The sequence below is a fragment of the Neolamprologus multifasciatus genome, chromosome 1 (genome assembly GCF_963576455.1).
Source record: "Neolamprologus multifasciatus chromosome 1, fNeoMul1.2, whole genome shotgun sequence".
NCBI lineage: Eukaryota > Metazoa > Chordata > Actinopteri > Cichliformes > Cichlidae > Neolamprologus > Neolamprologus multifasciatus.
The window spans coordinates 29002799-29020315 of record NC_140439.1 but is presented as its reverse complement, the minus strand read 5'-3'; the positions used below and the strand labels follow the sequence as shown (position 1 = coordinate 29020315).

Below are 17517 nucleotides of genomic sequence, written 5' to 3'. Positions count from 1 at the left end.
TTAATATGCCGTTGTGAGGAGAGAAAATATATGAATAATGCATGGATCCAAACTACTGTGATATTTAAAGTAGGACTTTAGTCAGTGCTTGAAATGATCAAACCTTTTCTCTCAGATGTGAGTGATACATCTCTTTGGAATGTGTGACAATAGGTGTTTTATAACCAGCTTGTCAGCATTAATGTAAGGGCCTGTATGCACTAAAAATCCACTGAGTGGGGCCCAAATCTTGTCAATCAAATCTTGACTAAGAATTTTAGCTTTATGTCACCACTATTACTACTAGTATAGTTTGGGCCAATAGCATTACTGGTGGTCCTTTGGTCATGGTGTGTTCCTGCATAATTTCTGCATTGCAAAGGCAAATTTGAACACTGATAATGGAAACAAGATAATTGTTTAATTTTGTTCAAATATAACATTGTAATTGTGTGTTTTGTTTTGTTTTTTAATTTGTTTGTTTTTTACTATTATATTTTTTTTCTCCGTTTACTTGAGAGTTGATGTATTGTCAGTTTAAAATGTTTCAAAGTTTTCATTTCCCTGCTTTTCAGCATAGTTTGCATTTACTGTACTAGCAACATTTCATTAGGGCTGGAGTCTATCACACCTGTCACAGGGTAAGAGGCAGGGTACACCTGGGACAAGTTGCCAGCTCACAACAGGTAAAAAAAAAAAGAATGCCTTATATTTTTTAAATGTAACTATTACTATTTGCTATGCATTCCCTTTTTATTGTGATTGAATTTGAAAAAATACTTTTACATTTTAAAATTCTTTACTGTTTTTTAATTTAATTAATTAATTTATTCTTTAGCTTTAATATATATATCTGTTTAATCTGGATATTGGCAAAAGCACTACAAAAGAAACCTTCATCTGTAAGATAATTCACCATGCCTTTTAATCTCTAACTGCAAAACAACTTCCCTTGTGATTTCAGTATCTGTTCGTTACCTGCCCCTCATTTTACCTGCTTCTTTGTGTTTCTCAGGTGCAGCTACCTCTCTCAGCATCCCAGCAGAGGAGACATAGTTGCTGCATTGGAATGAAGACTTCTATTTGACATTGATGCACCTTTGTGGTATTATATGCAAATTGACTGGGATAAAGGCGGAGGCTGTTTGATGTGCAAATGATGAATTTGGGGCACTGAAAATGTGCATACCACTGCTTTTCTGTTAATTGCCTTCCCTGTGGAGTCCTGAAAGTTTATTAGAAAAAGAATGAATGTTAGCATACAGAGAACAGTTTTTGGATATCACACTTTAAACCAGTGAAGGATGTAGTTTATTCAATATCACAACTCTGAATAAAATCATACGCTGTAATTTCTTTTCTTTTTTTTTCTTTTTTTTTTGTCAACCAGAGTCCAGTAAATGTAGCCAGTGTTAAAAGAAACAAGTTTGTTTCTTGTACTGGTTCAAACTGCAGTGAGAGCCACAAAATCAGATCCATTATCTCACTTTAATTGATTCTCACCATACATAAAAGTGTAATAACTTGATCTAATTGCACTTTATATCCATGTCAGTTATCACCACAGCCTAATACCCTACACTCCGAAAGAAACGAACAAAAAAACCAATAGTTTAGTCTACATACTGTCAGTACCAGTCGAAATGCACATACCTAACCAAGCTTTGATCAGTTATAGATGGTGTGTGTGATCAAAGACATAAAGTGCATATGACTTGCATAATACATTATCCATTGTTCTGTTTAAGTCGACTAAAGCACATCAAACGGGTTGCATAGAGGTCTGCTTACAGGGCTCTATGCAAATCCTTTTTTATATTACTTTGGAGGCAAAAGAACATGGCTTCCAATGCATAGAAATGGATCGATTCATCCATTGCTTTATTTATTTTCTGCTGCTTCTTATCTAAGCCTGGGTGATAGTCATGGGGGCAGCAGTCTAAACAGAAGCCCAGACCTCCCTGTCTCCAGTCACCTCCCCCAAATCATATGGGGACACGTAGGTATTTCCAATCCAACAGATAAATGTATATCGTTCCTGCCTCTCCTAGGTTTGCCCAGGACCTTTTGATTTGTAGCTAAACTCTATAAACAGATATCTACAAATCGATATATTCAACCTGTGCACAAGAAACAAGTTTATTTGAAACTTCGTAGTGTTAAAATGTTTGATCTATTAGCATTAAACAGTAAGTGTTGGATGTCACACAAAGTCAGGCCCAAATAGAATTGCAACTAGATAACCAGAAAATTATAGCACCATCTTTTATTCGTTGAGTAAAGTAAGTCTTTGTGTGTGTGTGTGTGTGTGTGTTTTTCCCCCTCCTCCAAAAAAAAAAAAAGAAGAAAAAAATCATAGCATTCACTGATGATTGAGATCCTTAGAGCTATCAGCAATTGTTCTGAGCTGAAAGCATAAAATTTTCTTTGACATCAGGGTTTGCTTTAATCCAATATGACATGTATAGTGAAATGAAAATGTATATGGACTATTGTGTGCCTTTTTTTTTTTATAGTCATGTCTAATAAAAAGATGGTTCGATTAGTCAAACACAACTGTAACTAACAGCATTAATAGTAGCTATATTCCATTTTCTATTCCTGGTGCCAGGGCCCTGAATGCTGTCTCACTGGAGCACTTGCGTGGAGCTGAGACAGCACTCATGCTATTTTCTTTCTTTCACTTTTTTCTCGCTACATGCAACATTAGCAGCAGTGAATTTTGCTGAAGCATGATTTTTTTTACATTTAATTTTATTGGACTTTTGTATAGGTGGGTTTTAACCACATTTTAAAGGATGAATGATCAAGAAAGTTAATCTCGTTACAATATACTTAGAACAAAGAATTGATCCGTATAATTTCTAAAATTCAGGGTATACAAGAGATTACGCACTTTTTAAAGGATTCATTTAGGATGATATTTTATTTTTGGTATTTAGCAAAAAATAAATAAATTAAAAAAGAAAATCCAGTGAAAAGGTCAAAACCAAAATAGGTATTCAGTCCATCACTCAGCACGCTTGACTGTTTGTTATGCTGAGTTGCTTGCAGAGGTGTTTCTATTTTGTTACTTTTTGGTTCCTTTGTTGCAGGTAGTGTATAGGTTGACAGACATCCACTTGAACAAGTTTAGTTTTCCCAAAAAAGTTAATTATCCTGCCAAAATTATTCCACAGTTTGGCTTGTAGCAAGCATTTACAGTGGTCTGTTTGTATTTGGTTTTTTCTAGAACCAAACAGTTCTGAGAACATGCTGAGGGTAACTACCCAGCTGTGGGCTGCTCAGAGAAATAATGCTTCAGGGGCTTTTTTGGTTCACATTTGCACTACCAATGGAGTGTCAAAATGATTTAACATGCAGCCAGGAGTTGGTACAGGAGTATGTAGGCTTGATAAAGCTGGCTTTCACAGTCAGTCCAATAGTCTTTATTCTGTTCCATTTTAAGACCGATGTCAGGAGCTGTTGCTTGGCTAAGGTTTTACTTATGTTTACAGAGGTTTTTTTTTTCAAAAGGGAATCATTATGCAGCATTATGTATGGTATCAATCAACATATACTTGGTTCACCCAATGTTTCCTCTCTGACTTAGTGAGAAATAAAACCTAAAACTGATAATTGCGCTCTTGGCCTACAGTGAGGAATCAAAAAGGGCGTCTTTGGAAGAGATATAAAAAGTATTAAAAGCTCCTCGTCTAAAAGGGTACTGTCTGGTCAAGTATACCAACTGATATAAAATGGTACTATTTTTAAAGTCAAAGGGTGGACACAGAAAATATTAGATTGATGTTGTTTACGTCTGTTTATTTACCAAAAGTGCAATAAAGAATCTGCCAATTAATTAATGTTTCATTTTCTATTAAGGCTCAAATAAGAGGCAGAAAATGGATGAATGGATATTTGTACGAATGGGTGAATTTTATTTATTTATGTATTTATTTTAAGTTCAATAATGCATTTCTAGGAGCAATTGTGTTAAATATTCATGATTTCAGTTATGATCAAAATAATTGTGATTATAAATTTTATTCAAGCCCAAGAGCAGCTCTAGATATAGTATATAGTGAAGTTCTTGTTTAATTATTACTCTAAATCAATATTTTTAGGAATTTACTGTGTAAGTAACACCCAAGAGTACTGCATATGAACTCACACGCAGTCTTGAATCATACAGTACATAACCACTGTCATATTGTTCCAATTGTTCAATTTTTTATGTCTGGAAAAACTGATTTATTTTGAGTGAGAGTGCCCCAACAGCAGATTGTCAGATAGGAAAACAGGCAACTTGTGAATTCTCAATGGCTTTTGATGTTCTTGCACTGTGCTGTTGGTCCATTGCTCCAGCCCCACTGTGATTTGCTTTCTTGCTGCATTGAGACTGTTTACTGGCAATATGTTGAAGACACCAACTCTGTTCTTGTAACATTGCATGCTTAGTTGCTTGGTTGTCAGATTTGATGATAGATTAAGGTATTGTTTATTAGCCTACAAGCCTATAAAGAAAAAAATAATGCTTTGGTAGTTTTGGTATGTTGAAATCTGTATTCATTTTAAAGTTGCACATATGTCTCTTATCAAGATTTATCTAGTATTTCGATTCAAAGCAGGAGAGTGCACTGTCTCCTCAGTGCTGAGAAATTCAATGCATCACAGGCCAAGTTGCAGTGTACTGAGGAACTAAATCATTTGCTCTCTTAACACGCTCACAGCTGCTTGTAGATAAGGGTTTGTCTTGTGTTTTTAAGCAGATATTTGACGAAAGATGGGTGTTTTCTGTGCCCACTGAGGAGTGAGCAGTAAAAGGAATGCAGTAAAAATTGCCAAGGTTGACTAAGGACAGATAAGAGTCACAAATTTATTATAATTAAGTAGGCTGCCCCTGCCTCTCAAGCTGTTGTACTCTCTACTTCCATTAACAAAATAGCAGACATGAAGAGCAGAGAAGAGAAAAGTAAGGAGAGATAAATAAATATTGATCAGTTATTCACTGCTGAATCTAAATAAGAGGAATGTGCCATGGTGAATCCTAGCAGTTTGAGTTTCAATTTTACTTGAAATACAATGGAAAGATTACTTGTTTGACAGCTATACTATACTATCTTTTTAGTATGTATAGGGACAAGGTTGCTCACTGATGCCTACGAGCACATATATTGAAAGCAAACCCATACCCTAACACCTAAGGATAATGCCAGTGATGCTTTTTTGTAGCGTAACCTCTGTAGCTAGCCAAGGAATTGCAGCTCATATAAACAAATCCAGCTTCACTAAAACCTCAAAACATTGCTTGTATTTCTGTTTCCATCGTAACAGCAGTGTACTTTTCAGCCAGAACATTCCATATCATCTTTATTGAAAAAAAAATCTGTGTACAACTGTTTTTTTTTTTATCCTGAGTAGACTGGTTCATGTATCTGCACTAGCCTCCAGCATTTGACATGTTGTTACTGTTCAGTTTCTGTGGTAGCTACATCATCTTTGATACTATAGAAACAGTACGTGTCTTGTTTTTAGAAATCAGACATCAACTTAATTTTCTTATGAGATAAATAATCTCTGTACATGAGCCAAACCTTTTTTGCCTGAATGAAATAAATCACAAAAATGGCATTGATTGTGTGCATACTTGCTTGCAGGTGTGTGTATTAGTGCAGTGGGGGTGTAGTTATGTATACAGAACAGGTGACAACACAACCCCTCCCAGAAAGAGAGGACTGACCCTGCAGTATGGTGGGCTTTGTGATTAATGGGGGGGACGGAGTGCAGGAGGGCTGAAGCATGATTAATTGAGCTCAAGACCTCATCTGCAATATTTTGATGAAAATGAAGAGAGGAAGTAGGGTTGTTTTGTGTGCAAGTGACAGTTGTGTGTGTTCATGTTTTTGGGGGATGGAGGGTTGTATGGTAAGGACAAAGTGTCCTTTTGATTGCATGTGTTCATATACAGGAGTATACCTAAGTAAGTGGTCTTGTGTGCGTGCTTATGCATGATGATTCTTTTTTTTTATCTTCTCCCTTTTCCATATTTTGTAAAACTCAACAGTAACAGGCATTCATTCTTCTCCTTACAAGTGTACAAATCATTTAACCTTGCCAAGAACAAAACTACAGTTTACAGTTGAGCTTTTGATAAAGTTTAAGTTACCCTTGCCTGAGGGGAATGACATTGTGCTCCAGTAACTTTTATCTTATTCTGTTTCACGACTTCCTCAAGCCGCGCAGAGTTACGAAACCGATCCAAAATGGTGAGGATACACCTTGAGAGAGAGCATTAAAACAGCCTTTACAGATGAGCTGCAATTATCACTCAGCATGTTAAGGGCTGAATTGTGCTCAAGAGGAAAGTCACTCTACTGCATTTGCCTGATTGAAAATCAGTTCTCATAAACACTGCAATCACCTTTATAGTCTGCCCCAGACAGTTTGATCCTCAGGGGCTGTAATAAACACCCATGGGAATATGAGGTGACAACACAGTTGCCGTTATGTGATAAGTGATAGCTTACATTGCCTTGAATGTATTTCCTTCAATTGATAGACTGAAGGATCTAATTAGTATGTAAGCTGCAGTGGGTACTGGTTAAGTTTTCGTACAGTATATATAAACATACAAATTTTTCTGCTCTTTCAACCACTAAATTGCCCTTTTGAAAGCTGATGAGTACATGTCACCTCCTTGTTTTTATATAAATAAACTGTAGTAAAATGAAATTTACTGTACACTGATTTTCATAGTGTAGTTACTATTTCTGGCTCATCTGTCATTTACTCAAGAATACAAGAAGCCTAATGGCAGTGCAGTGCTCAGCTTGGCTCAGTCCAGTATGATTCAATACGACGATGATGTATCTGACTGCATCCTTTCCTCTTGTTTTCAGTGATAGTATTATTAGAATATCACAAACATGAGATTTATGAGACTGAAAATATAGTTTTTATGCTATACTACTCCTGTCTTGAAATTGCTGCCGATCAGGCCTGGCACAAGAACAACTTGCTGTTGTAATCCAACCTCCATCTATCCATTCTTTTTTTGAGAAGCAATTAAGGCTCAAAAATAAAACTCACAACATATGCAGTGTTTTGCATCATATTGTGCCATCAGTCAAAATTCTCCAGACGAGGCTAATAATATGAGTTACCTTTCGTTTCCTGTAAAAAAACAAACCAAAAAACCAAAGTATAAATAGAAGCTGAAAGAATTATTGAGATTTAGAATGACATGTTGCATCTGTGCTCTACAACTCAATGTGACAGGACTAACTGCAAGGCTGTTTTGTTTTTCTTCCAGGCCAGTCTAAATGCAAAAGAGATGCAGACTGAGAAAGGATGATGAATTCTCTTCTTAGGGTTGCTCTGACTGTATATCTCAAAGAAGCGGGCTTTAAACCCCCTAAAATGGATCCAATTACGAAGAGGGCTTTTTGGTGATGCTTGTGGAACTGTATGTAATTGTGTAACCCTAATTTTCCTGGCACGGAGGCTCTGACAGAGGCCTGTCATCTCCTCTAAGGCTCTTCTTTCAGGCACGATGCTGAAATGAGATCTCGTCTTAGCTGCAGAAATGCTGAAAGTAATATAACGGACACCATGAGAACAAAATCACCTTCTTACAGAGAAATCCCTTAGAAAAAGGGCTTCAGCTTCCATATCTACACTGGTCTCTCAGCTGACATGATGCAGTGAAGAGGGCTGTGTGATATCTACTTATAGTGCAGTCTTACAGATGAGAAGAAAATTTTCATCTCTTAAAGCACTAAGAAATTTAATGTTGTCGCTTAAAAAAAACCTATATTCTGCATAGTTTTGTAAATATATGCTCTTGAAAAAAGCAAAATTTATAAAAGCCTAATGATGGAAAAGGACCAGACGGGCTTTGGTGGCTGTCTAAATTCACCTTTGTGCACCCATTCCACCTGCCTGTGTCTCTCAGACCTCATAATCGGCAGCAGCATCCTCTGGCACGGCAATCTAATGGCTCATAAATGTTTTATAGCAGTGCATGATCTAGCTGTTCTGTATCTACCTCTGCTATTATGTGTTCTTTGAGAGAAAGAGATGAAAAACAGTCAGTTCCCTATGAATGAATGGATTTTAGTAATATTTTTTTTTAATTCATATATAATAATGAAACTCTAAGAGCCATGTTAACCATACTGATATTCTTTTGATGATAATGAATTGTTTTGAATAGTTGGTTTAAGAAAACAGGTGTGTGTGTGTGTGTGTGTGTGTTTTTGTGTGTAAATTACTGCAGATAGTAGTAGCAAATCTTCTGCCTTTGATCTTTGTAACCATCAAAGAGATCCGACCTCCCAAAGTCAGACAGCCAGCAACATGCAGTGCTGAATTTCATATGCTTTGAGAGAACGTCAAACAGCATCTATTCATTTCTCCCTTGCTGGTCAGTAATCTCTGTAAAAGAAATACTATGAGACTGCATAGATAATAAACTGCCAGCTGCTAGCACATACTTAGCACAATAACAAATGTAAAGGGGAACTACTATATGTAGCAGTGAGTGTTAAAAAAACAATTCAGTTTTTGTATGGCCTAGTTTGATCTTTTCTTACACTCTTATGACAATAAATCCTTTGTAGTAAAAATACCCATTTGCTTTAATTGAATGGAGTAGAAGGGAATGCTTGATCAAACCACCGTAGCTTTTTGCTTCACATTAGTAATTACTGCTTTTAAATCTCTGTGATTGAGATGGTTAGATTTGTGTTTTTTTCTTTGGTGTCGTCTGACAAGGTGTGCTAAGAATTTGGCTCTTAAAAATCAAAAACTATAGCCAATATTCCTTTTAGGGTACTCTTCTTGTGCTTATTTGGGTGGCTTCCAGTGCAAGTTCAGTTTTTAGAATAATAAATTATAAGGTATTGTGATCATGTCTATATTTTCATCAAACTAAACACAGATAGTAGTCATCAACTGTCTTGGAAACTCACTCCATTTTCATTTGGTAAATCACCACTGGTGGTAAAAGTGAGGTCTCTGGCTGTGGTCCAGCAGTTTTCAGCTTCAGTTCTCAAAAACATTCACAAGGATGTGCAACTTTATTTCATCCTCCGAGGTAAAACTGTCAACTTAAACACGTAACATCCTAACGTATCTGAGGAAAGACCTTATCTGTGACACGTGCTATTGTGTGCCAGCACACTGTGAATTGGAAGAACAATGGTTTTTTTGGTCATACAACACAATCTTTGCTCACCACCAGCCCACTTGGCTGTTAGCAAGTTCTTTCACTTCTCCAGAATAAAAGTCAAGCTGATGGTTCACTGTTTTGACACACTGGAGGAAATCTAGTGCACACAACAGAGGCACAAGTGCAAGGGGACAGAACAAGACCTACTCTGAGTGATCTAAATATAGCCACCGTGCTGGAAACCCTCTCTGAACATGCTCATGAAGATGAACTTCAAAGGTAGATGGACCAAATTTAAATCCAAGTATACGTTTCATTTTTATTGGCTAATTCTTGTAACTCTTTGGTCACACATTATTTGTACAAGTTACTGCTGGAACACCGTATTTTCCCAGTGGAGACCATGAAGATTATACTTTATGATATTGTGTAAATATCCTGCCAAACTAAGCCAATGTGTTGTGTCCTGGTGTATGATTTTCTAGTGGATGTCTAACTTGTTAGATGTATGCAATATCCACACTTGTTCTGCTTTTCTGTGGTGCAAGTCTCGACCAAAAAAGACAAAGTAAACTCCTAAAACAATCACTCAAATATGATTTCTGTACATATGCTGCACCAATCACAAATATTTGTGCACACAATTTTCAAGTAGGAATAGAATTAAATGTATGATAAAGATAAGTCTCTTCACTGTAGGTAAAGATAAGTCTTCCTTATCCATTTAAACTTCATTTGCATTAATGTGGTGTGCTGTTTGCCTTTGCCAAGCAAATTGAAAAGCTGTTCCTTCAAACAAACACGTTCTGTAAATAGTCGGGGAAAAAAAAGGTCTCAATCCTAAATTAACCAATTTTTCATTATGCTCTAATAGCAATGGCTTTTAATTAAACATGCCTTTCCCAAAATAAAAATGCATTAAACAGGCATGTGTACTATTAAATTGTTATTTTCCCCACTACTAATTTGCTGGACTGGAGGCTGGTGGTTGTAAGTTATTTTTGTCTTGTCAAAGTGACAAAAGTATTTAAACTTTTCTTTACCTTCACCCGAGCATATTTTTCCACACATAAGCTTTTTAGGGTCAGAACAATATTTACACTTTTGCCACCAGGGACCTGTTAATCTGTGGCTTGCACTCCTTGCTGTGACTCCTTCCCTGCGATTGCTCCAGGAAATTAAGCTTATTTCACTGTTTCCCATACAGTGATTCATTCAGAGAAGCAGTATCTCTAAACATAAACTTAAAAGTTATTATGCCTTTAGATACTGTGTGTGGGATTTATGCAACTTCTTCTTAATTTGTCTCTGCAGCTTATTTAATGTGGCGCGTTTGAAGAGCAAGTTTAAAATTAGTATTTTTTCATCCCCTGCGTTGCTCTTCATTTAGCTGAATTGCAGGCAGTCATTGAAATTCTGAAGACAATGGGTAACCCTTTAGCTCAACCAAGATTTGTAATTTAACACAGTGAAGTTCAACATCCACAATACAATCTCTGCGCACCCACAACAACCACCGACCTGTCTTCTGTTTGTGAGATTTATTCAAATGTTGTTTTGCAGCTTTCTCGAGATATTTGCTACAGGCGGCTGGTAATTGTACACAGTATGAATTGTAGACACTGATTACTTGTTTGTTTCATAACCGGGAAGAGACAACGAAGTGAAGAGACATTTACAATTGATCTGTTTGCAGAGCCACTGCAGGATTCAATTTGTTAACTTTGTTAATGTGTTGATATTTAAGCCAAGCTTTTACCATTCACCTATATGTCATTTTGACTTATTTAAATACTTATTTATTGCTTTTTACGTAATGTAATTTTCAGGTTATTGTTTTGATCAGTCACAATTCCTGATGGTAAAGCTACAAAATGTAGTGGCTGTCATACTTCTCCTTTTGAAGAATGGGCTAAAATGTGAATGGGCAGATTCACATTTACAGACTTCTGAAGACCCACCAGAGACCACAGTAGCGTCTTTACATTCACTCGCATTTTAGGGTTACCAGTTAACCTAACCCCATGTCTCTGGACTGGGGGCAGAAGTACCCAGAGAGAACTCACGCAAACAGGGAGAACATGCAAACTGCACGCAGAAAGGCCCCGGCCAGATGGTGGAGGCAAACTCAGGGCGTTCTTGCTGTGAGGCAGCAGTGCTAACCACTGCACATCTGTGCTGCCCCTCAACACATTTATAAAGACCTCAATTTCTTAAAACAGTTTTGCATTATTTAAATCCTTTTTTGTTATGTTGCAGCAGTTCTTATGTTGACATCACCAGTTATTCAGCAGCAACATCAGCGGCGTACTTTTTTAAGTATGGCAATTTCCTGTGTGAGAAACAGAGCAAAAATTACTTTATATGTATTAAAAAAAAAAACCTACCCTAATGTAAAGGCTATCTCTGCAATCAAGTATCGCCCTGCTGGCGTAATGTTAACCCATCTTGCACAGCTGTCAGCCACATCTAGATTCCTGTGAGGGGAAATGACAAATATTTTCCATTAACAACTAAATCACATGATAAAGGAGAAAAAATAAATGTAAATTTAATTACCCTCTATGCTTTTGTCGGCATTCATGTGACATTGGGAGTCTACTTGTGGGAATTTTTCGTTCAGGAGACATTGATTAATTATGCCACACACAATTAGCCTATCAAATCGAGTGTGTCCTCCTCTCCTGTGGAAAGGTGATGTCAGAATTTTATGGGGCATTAGGCAGTAGTGCTCCTTGTGTTTTCTCAGAGCGCCCTGGAGAGAAAGCATTGGGGGAGGAGTGCATTTGCAGGCTGTTTTTGTATGAATAGGGAATCATGAGGCCTGCAGGGTAAAGAGAAGACTAACTGATCCTTTTAGACCAATGTCAATACTGATACCCATCACTGTTTGCACTCCCAGCAGGGTCCATGGCCTGCCTGTAATGTTTGTAGCATCTCTGTGATTGAGAGGAGAATTGACAGTGAGACAAATTAAGAGAGCAGGCAGAGATTGCTGCCCTATAGCTCCTCATTCCAGAATGCAAATTGTCTACTAATACGTCTACGTTTTTTATGCATTGCATAGATGGAATTGCCGGGAAAATGTAGAATAATCACTCCTAACCCACACTCTGTGTAGAGCACAATATAATTTATAATCTAGCACATTTCTCCGTAAGCGACATTTTTTTCAATATATGTGAAGTCTATTTAACAATTCTCAGCTCTCACCACGTGTTTCTTTATAGAGGGTCTATGGTCACTTTGTCAGACTTACCAACATGTTGCCTCATCAGTTTAAAAAGAAAAAAGTTGTAATCTGCAATTTTTCTTGGTGATGAACAACGGTTGTTGCACTCTGCTGAGGAGAGTTTTCAAACAGTGGAATGAGGATATCCACTGATTAATGGCAAGTGCTTTATACTAAATTATCCGTTCTTGTATTAAAGTCATTATTCTTGTACATGAAATACAAAAGCCATTCTTTCAGATGCATTATCAGTTAACACCTCAATCCTCAAAACCAAAGGCTGAACGTATAAACAATGTGTATACAAAAAAAATTATCTCGTGTGAATGGGTGAGTGAGGCAAATTCTGTAAAGCACTTTGAGTGCTCAGAGTAGAAAAGCACCATATGAGAACCAGTCCATTTACCATTTACAAAAACTGTTACTTATGGAGATGTCTGGTGAGAATGTTGCTGTCTCTCTATCACACACATGGATGCATCACACCATGCATACACCCGTTTTTGTCTAGTCAAGTCTGATATGATGAAGTGGAAGAAATTAAACAACATGGTATTTAATAAGTGCGCAAAATTCAGTGTAGGATTGTGTAAAACCCAACTGATTCCCACAAATTAAATTCCCATAAATTTCCACACACAGTTATACCAATCTAATTAAGCCCAGTGGTAGCACCGGTGTGGAATACCTGGTTTTTAATATTGGTTTGGTGAGGTTTTTGCTCATTATGTTTTTCTTTTTTTTTGTTTGTTTTGCGTTTTTTTTTCCCCTCCCCCCTTCTTCCTCTAGGTCATTTACAAAATTAATCATCTAAAGGCCTTTACGCACCACACAGGCAATTTGCGGGGATGCTGCTATATGAACAGGGACTCAAACCAGCGACCTACAGGGTTGCTAATGTGCAACTGAAACTTAGCTGCCCACCGTGTCTGTGAAGGTTCTCAGTCATCCAGGTCATCGTCGTAAAGATGGTCACTCACAGTGGAAGCCATCTATGTCCACTGTGAGCGACCATCTTTGAACAGAGGCGGTGGTTTACGACACCAACTCTCTGCCATCTATAATCCAGTTTTGAGTTCCCTTCCGAGACGCCTTAACGCCCACTCACATCCTGGGCCATCTGAACTCAGGAATTTGCATGATAAGGTGGGGCCAGGTTTCACAATGAACTCACCCGAAACTCTGGCTGATTGGGACCCACACCCAGTTTCACACCTTGGCTCAGGTGATTAGAGGATCATCAGGGGGTCCTTTTGTCCCTCTGTGGGGGGATACTCCCACTAGGTTTATATCTGGGACTTTCCACCATTTGACCTTAGAACTGAAGAATATTCTCGGATGAGAGGTGAAACGTCTTCAAGTAACTTAAAGAAGTCCAGACGCTTTTCTTTGCAAGCTCCTTTGACTTAGCTGCCCACCATTGCATCACAGGCTAGAAAAAACCCAGCTCTTAAAGTGTACCCATTTCGACTTTGAAAAATGAAATGAATTCCAAGCCCTGTTCACTGAAAGCCAATTTCAGAGTTCACATTTAACAACATACATTAAAATATTTTTCTCTCTGCGCAAACAGGAATATGTTCAATCAAAATCTAAATTATTTAGTCTAAATTTTATCAGGCCTCTTTTTTCCCCTGTTAATATTACTTATTTTGTAATTGGGGGTGCTCTAAGTGGCTCCAGCAGTGGCTAATCATATGTTCCATGTGTGGATGTATTTTACTGGCTCTCATTCGCTGCTTTTTTAAAAAAATGTTTGTAATCAAAAATGTAGACCTGAAACCATCATTTATTTTTCACCACCTCTTCAAACAGTGTCACGGTTTAATATTCACTGAAAATATGCTGATTCTTTGCTGCTGTATTAATTGCTGCTTGAAATGGTTTGTGGCATAAAGAGCAATTTTTAAATGCAAATGAAGAATAAAGTGAGGAAAATCGGCATCCATGGGTAAAGATGGGATTGAAAATCAAGCTGTTGCACATGTGTAACATTTCACAATGATTGGGTTTTATAAAGGGTGCTTATTTGTACTCATGGCTTTTTAAATCTAAAGGAAAAATGCATGTGCACATTCCTGTCCAGGATTTTATGTGTTGGAGCCTGAATGTGTTAAATAGTGAAGTGATGCAGTTATGATTTTACTGTACAGTGAGCACATTAATGGCCATTTTCTTATGTTGAAGGGTTGCGTTTTTGCAGTATTTATGTATTATTCTCCTGAAGTCCCTGTGCTCTTTCAGTAGTTAAATTTTAACGAGCAGAGTAATGATTCACGTGTGGAATTAGTTTTGCATTTCTAATGTATGTATTTTACTTTAAATGACCACTGTAAGCAAGTGTGCCTTATTCGTGTCTTATCTTCTAATGAGGACATCATAAAAGAGCATCTTAAAGTATCAAATACATTTCTTAGGGATCTCATAACAAAATTCCTTCAGGCAAGTTTTGAGCTTTGTCTTTGATTTTGCAAGACTACACATTATGGCTCTTTGTCCAAAAAATGTGCTACAACTTCACAGCAGTGCGAGAAGCCTCAGTTAACCTTGTCGTCCTTCATCTCTTTCATATTTCACATCCATTTTAAAGATGACAAACCTGAATGTGAGGGTCTTTTCCCTTTCTGGGGCCTTGATTTTTTTTTAAAGGAAATATTGTAAAATATCTAACAATGTTTTTGGCATGTTGTTCATTAACCATTTTTCCTTTCAGTCTCAGTTTTGAAGGTCAATTTACAGTTAATTGGTACAAGTCATGGTCATGGAAAAGTATTTCCATGACAACCATTTGATATATGACTGACTACAAATGCACAAGACAACTCAGCAATCTCCACACATCAGTTCTGCATGAAAGACAGTTGCTGATAAAGGAAAAAAATTAAGGAAAAACACTCCTACTAACATCTGTGTTGATCAGCCAAGCAGTTTAGCTCTCTGAATAAGCTTCAGCTTTTAACCTACTTTACTGGGATCAGTTTGTGTGTATGTATGTGTATCCTGTGTAGTATTTTTGCTGTTCATAGGACTGCAGATTCCTGGGATCTGCTAGAGCCACTCGCCCAGTTTGAGGGTCACCCCCCTCGAGCGCTCCGATTACCAAGAGGACCTCAGAGTGCCTCTCTCAGCCCTTAGTATTCTCGTGTTCCTTCCTCCTGAAGTTGCTATCATTTGGTAGAGATACATGTATCACTACGGCCATCTTCTCCACCAATACTATGTTCGGATGGTTGGCTATCACCAGCTTCTCTGTCTGTATCTGGAAGTCCCACAGGATCTTACCTTGGTTATTCTCAACCACCCTAGGGGGCATATCCCATTTTGACTTTCGGACTGTCATGCCATATTCGGCACAGATGTTCCTGTATATTTGCCATCCACTTAGTTATGGCATTCCATATATGCCCTGCCTGCTGGCATCTTGTAACAGCACCCTGCTGTTATGTGCTGGATTGCCTGGTGTTGACCCCAGCCTTTATGAATCTTGTGCTTAAAGCTTGTTCCTGTGTTGCCATGATTAGTGCCTTTGTAGTGTCTTTCAGTGGTTGGACAAAGCTGAACTCTCAGTATCAACTACTTCTATCTGCTTGTGGTATATGCTGTACAGGAGCGTGTCTTTCCATGATGGTTCCTCCCCTTGCTCCTCTTGTGCTTTTAGCTTTCCTCGATATCTGCAATGGTAGCGCATTCCCCTCAGTTCTGACTAATTTCCTTCTCTTTCTTATCATCCGACTACACTTCTGCAATTCTGAATGACATTCTGATGTCATTGGTGTAGATCCTAGTAGTATCGATCAGTGAACTTATGTCTCGTTTACTCTTAGCATACAGCTCAATGTCATCCATGTAGGGGAGGTGGCTAACGATTGCTCCATTTTGTAGTTGGTATCTGTTGCCCGTCTTGTTGATGATCTGACTGAGTAGGTACAGGCCTATGCAGAAACAGTAGTGTGAACAGGGCATCTCCTTGGTAGATCCTGCACTTGATGACTTGATGGCGACTTGTGTAACTAGATTGAAGCTGGCCTCAAGTGTTTGCCACATCTCCATCCAATTCATGATGAAGGCTGTTAGGGTCCTGTCTATCTTGTACTGTTCTAGGGATTCCAGGGGGCATTAAGCCATAGGCTTTCTCGTAATCAATCCAGGCAGTGCACAGATTGGTTAGTCTGTTCAGTCTACCACTCTGTCTACCAGTAGCTTCTTTTTTAGCTCAAGAAGCATTTAGTTTCTGTGTGAATCATGTCGGGGTCTGGTGCTGTCCAGCCCTTCATGTTTGAGACCCTTCCTTGGATGTCTGCCACTGTGATGGTTACTGGACTGTGACTGATCTTGGCTCCACTAGCCACTGAGCATTGTTGCTATGGGTTGCATCCTTTTCCCATACACTTTTCCAGTATTGCTCCATCTCCAGCCTTGGTGGGGTTGTTCTTATATTGTTCACCTGCCACTGAGAGTACACCTTGGATGGTTTGATGGACTCTGCTGACTCTCTGGTATACGTCTTCAAGCGGCTACTGCTCCTTGAGGCTTTCCATTTAATATGAAACATGGTACTACACCTTTCTTTGTGGTGAAGGGTAGTGGCTTGATGAAGTGTTAACACCCCCCCCCCCCCCCCCCCAAAAAAAACAAAAACAAAAAAACAAAAAACAAACAAACTTGCCAAGCTTCTTTTCAGAGGACTGTGATAAAAGTCCATAGGCATGGGCTGTACGTGCCAGCATGAGCTGGCTAACATAAGTAATCATTAGAGCGATATTATATTAAACACTTAGATGACTGTTGGATTTTATGGTGATGCTGTTCACCGTGCTCCGTCTTGTGCAGGTAGCCTCAGGGAATAAGGTCTTCTGTATTGTTGGGAGTAATAATTGTTTCATGCAATAAACATCACTCTAGTGCTGTTATAACTCCCTTAAGCTAAGACAAGTGTGCACACTTCCCTGCTCAATGTTGTTTATCCACACATTTAGTTCATAGAACATACCATGAACAACAAATACCGTGAAGAGACTAAAGTGACTACTATCTAAAAACTGCTTAGTCACTCTTGGTTGTAAGGCTTTATTTTTTTAAAAACAGAATAAATTTTATGACTCAAGAGAACTGTTGAATATATAGTGTCTTTTTTTTAATGTACCCTATGTGT

The 17517-nt window shown here is 38.0% G+C and overlaps 1 long non-coding RNA gene across 2 annotated transcripts in view; it reads left to right on the top strand.

Moving 5' to 3' along the window:
- LOC146526000 (uncharacterized) overlaps window positions 1–16976 on the top strand; it is a 34393-nt gene extending 17417 nt beyond the window's left edge. For both annotated transcript variants that reach the window (XR_014873320.1, XR_014873321.1), the window contains exons 3-4: window positions 593–665; window positions 995–16976. This is a non-coding gene — a long non-coding RNA (uncharacterized LOC146526000). The remainder of the gene's footprint in view (window positions 1–592; window positions 666–994) is intronic.
- Window positions 16977–17517: the final 541 nt, after the last annotated feature.